We start from the raw sequence: 3,963 nt of genomic DNA, 5'->3' as shown, positions 1-3,963 counted from the left end.
TCCCCCCCTTTAAAACCCCTTTCCCATACAAAAAAAAAAAAAAAAAAAAAAAAAGACATGAAGAAGAAATCAATAAATTATATCAATTTTAAATATATGGGGGAAAAAAATAATAATAATTATATATATATATTTATATATAAGCATATAAAATGTTCAGTTTAAGGGAATATATGAAAATAAAATGAAAATATATTTTCGTTAAACCTTCATAGTTAAAAAATATATTATAAAATGTACTTCAAAGGGCAAAAAAAAAAAATCATTAAAATCTGCTCAAATTTAATTTAAATATATGAAAATATATTTGTAAATAAATAAGTATATAAATCTTGCCACTTCATGAAATATATTTCTCAAAATTGAATATTAAAAATATATTACAAAATGTACTTCTTAAAATACATTTTTTAAATATTTAATACAAATATTTCGGACAATATAAATCAATCAATGTATATTCAAAACTTACATTAAAAATGGGCAATATTTTGTAAATGCTAAAAAGTATGAGAAAATATAAGTAATAATAAAAAATATATATATTTCAACCATTTGTTTGTATATTTTAAAATATTATTAAAAATCTTCATTTATTTATATTTTTTTGCCATATAGTCACGATAAATAGCTCCCTAGTCAAAAAATGCATAATATAATATAATAATGTCTGACGTATGATTTTAAGAACTAAAAAGCAGCAGCAGGAGACTGAAGGTCTTTGGCATGCAGTGGGAAAAGTCTTGTCAGAGGTCATATTGTAGCAGCAAAGGGTTCCTTCATTAATTCAAAAGCTTGACCCCCGGGGTTACGAGCAACGACTCATGAACTATACAACCTGACACCGATGTGCACTACCACAGCTTGGCAGTAATGCATTTACTAAGCTAGATAAAGCATGCAAAATACATCACAATTTTATCACACCAAATGAAATAACAGCTTTTAGCATTTGTTAAATGTTATACAAGCTACTGTAGCATGTTACTGCATTTCTGCTGTGTTTTGTTTTGCTGCTCAGAGGTTGCTCTTTTATAGCTCAGGAGAAGAGACTTACTGTTTAAACCTAATTAAGTTTTCAGTTCATTCAGTTTCAGTAAAATATCAAATTTGTCTTTGATCATTCTTGGGAGAAATGCAAATACAAACAAACGAGTCAAATGTTGATGTACAGTACAGTAAGAGTACAGAGCTCTAACGTTGTGAATAAAATAACATGGTTTAGATCATTCGATCAGAAATATCTGAGCTCACACTGAGATCTGTGAGATTATTAGAACCTTTCCTCTGTAGAAAATCCTTCGAAGCAGTAGACTTATAGTAGGCAAAGGTAAAAAAAACGAATAACGTCGACTGTCTTTTTAAACACAGTGTGATATAATAAGAACATGCATTTGTGATATTTTGCTTAATGCAATAAACCACATTTCTTAGTGCTAACAAAACCAATACCGTCACAAAGATGAAACACTTGATTTGCAAGACATGTTGTCGATTTGTATAATAGCTGCTGGCTGATAATAAGGTTTTGTTGAGGGAATTTTAAGCAGTAAAAGCCACAACACTTTCACACATCTTGAACTATTCAGAAAACAGCTGAATACAAGATACTTCTGATGGCTTTGAGAACTTTGGTTCGTAAAACTAAAGTAAAAGTGATTTGGAACTGAAATAAGCAGAATATTACACAAGAATACAGCAAATATTTGTGAAAAATATGTCCTTATTATAAAGTCTAACACTTGGGAATTTCCCCTTAGGTGGTGTTAAATGTTTAATATTTCATTAGAATTTTTTTTGTGTGTGTTTTCTGTTATTTTTTTTTTTAGACAAGCTGCTGCAAAGAGTGAGAGATAGCGGGGGTGCAATTTCTGTGTAATACATCACAATACACACACACACACACACAGGAAGCCTAAATTAACCCATAACTCATGGCAGAGGTCAGGCCTTCTTATATAGAAAATATTCCTTTCAGAAAATGGGCTACTGCAGGAAAATAACATTTATTATTGATAGAAAAACACACAGCAATATATAATAATCCGATGACTTGGCTTAAAGCTCACTGGAATTTCATCCATCAAATGAATGTTCTCTTCATCTAGCAATATTGACCACTGTCATGAGCTTTGTACAATGAACAAGAGCCCTTCTGTAAATAAGCAGCAGGCCGGGGTTAAACTGAGTCAAGCCGACATATACCGTATAGACTTGAGTAATATTTGCATATTGATTACATATGGGTGTTTATTTGATTTTGCTCTTAAAGGGTTAGTTCACCCAAAAATGAAAATTAGGCTGTTTTTTACTCAGACCTGAGGCATCCTAGGTGTATATGACTTTCTTCTTTCAGATGAATCCAGTCGGAGTTATATTAAAAATTGTCCTGGCTATTCCAAGCTCTATCATTGCAGTCAGCGGGTGTTGCAGTGCTTCAGTCCAAAAGAAGTGAAACCTCATAAATCATCAGCCCGGAACCGCTTCCGTGTACAACTGTTGGCGCAAGCTAGATTAAAGTGATTATTACTTTTTGAATATGGTATTTTTCTCACTTCTTTTGGACTGAAGCACTGCAACACCTGCTGACGGCAATGATAGAGCTTGGAATAGCAAGGACAATTTTTAATATAACTCCGACTAGATTCGTCTGTAAGAAGAAAGTCATATACACCTAGGATGACTTGAGGGTGAGTAAAACACAGCCTAATTTTCATTTTTGGGTGAACTAACCCTTTAAGGGAGTGCTATTTGTTTTCTGACAAATATTTGTAGAGTACTAAAGTGGCACATTTTGCCATTCATTTTAATGCAAAAAAGTGCACTACTTTACTGTAAACACCATATACCTCATAATAACAAAGGTTTCAACATTTTGTCAATTTTGTTTTTGAAAGAATTCTCTTATGCTCACCAAGACTGCATTAATTTGATTTGAAAATATCAGTCAAAAAAAAAAAAAAACAGTAATATTATGAAATATTATTACAATTAAAATGAATATTAATATTAAACATTTTCAAATAAATAGTGAAATATTATTACAATTTTCTAGTTTAATATACTTGTTATTTATTTCTTTGAGAACGTTCTAAGAAAGTTTAAAAGAACAGCATTTATTTTTGATGTTACAAAATCTTTTGTAACATTATAAATGGCTCCTACTGTAAATTTTCAATCAGTTTAATGCATCCTGGCTGAAAAATTATTAATTTCTTAAAAGACCCTACTGACTGTGTGAACGGTAGCGTACATAATAATGCTTTTGCCCACCCCCCAAAATCCCAGTTTAACCTCATGTGGTGGCTCCCCATGTGGGTTGAGTTCCAAGGAAATGCTAACTAATTTCCACGAAACACATCAGATATATTCACTGCAAGCTCATTTTGTTCTTACTCTAAAAAAAATATGCTTTTACTGAACGCACATAATTGGCTCTGATTTGCAAAGCATGAGCCTAATTGCAGTCCTGGTGAGGCAGGTGATGGAAATAGCTCCTGAAATTGACTTCAAAAGAACTTCTTGTCTTTTCTTCCGTAGATATGACTGAATTCAGACTGCTAATTTAACTTAAAGTGAAGTGGCGCACAGTTTCCTTTAACCTCCTCTCTCTTTCTCAGTAAGCATGATTCGCCATGCTCCCTGGCCAATGTCGCGGTCGGTGTTTGACATATCTGAACGCATGAATAACATTTTCATGAAATTTTCAGAGAGGTGTATCTATAATTCACACGCCCTTTCTTAGCTAGTGCTGATTAGAGAGAGATGCTCGAATCACTGCTGGGAACTGCTCGCCGCATCTCTGATGCACATTTACTATTCAGAACATTTTCATCGAGATCCTCGTTCCAGACATTCTTGTCTAAAACGCCAAACCGAGGCTGACCTTGTTGCACTGCTTCCTCTAATTAATGCTCATTCAAGACTTTCATGCCAAACACATTTAGCTCAGTTCGTCTAAAA

General features: G+C 32.8%; 1 protein-coding gene across 3 annotated transcripts in view; it reads right to left on the bottom strand.

Annotated features, from left to right (window-relative positions):
* Positions 1 to 3,963, bottom strand: part of LOC107596781 (RNA-binding protein Raly-like) — a 90,160-nt gene that overhangs the window by 77,403 nt on the left and 8,794 nt on the right. The window lies entirely within an intron of this gene.

This window comes from Sinocyclocheilus grahami, unplaced genomic scaffold, assembly GCF_001515645.1.
Source record: "Sinocyclocheilus grahami isolate Dianchi unplaced genomic scaffold, SAMN03320097.WGS_v1.1 scaffold223.1, whole genome shotgun sequence".
NCBI classification, from domain to species: Eukaryota; Metazoa; Chordata; class Actinopteri; order Cypriniformes; family Cyprinidae; genus Sinocyclocheilus; species Sinocyclocheilus grahami.
Note: the sequence above shows the minus strand (reverse complement) of the source record. Positions and strands in the feature narration are given on the sequence as shown.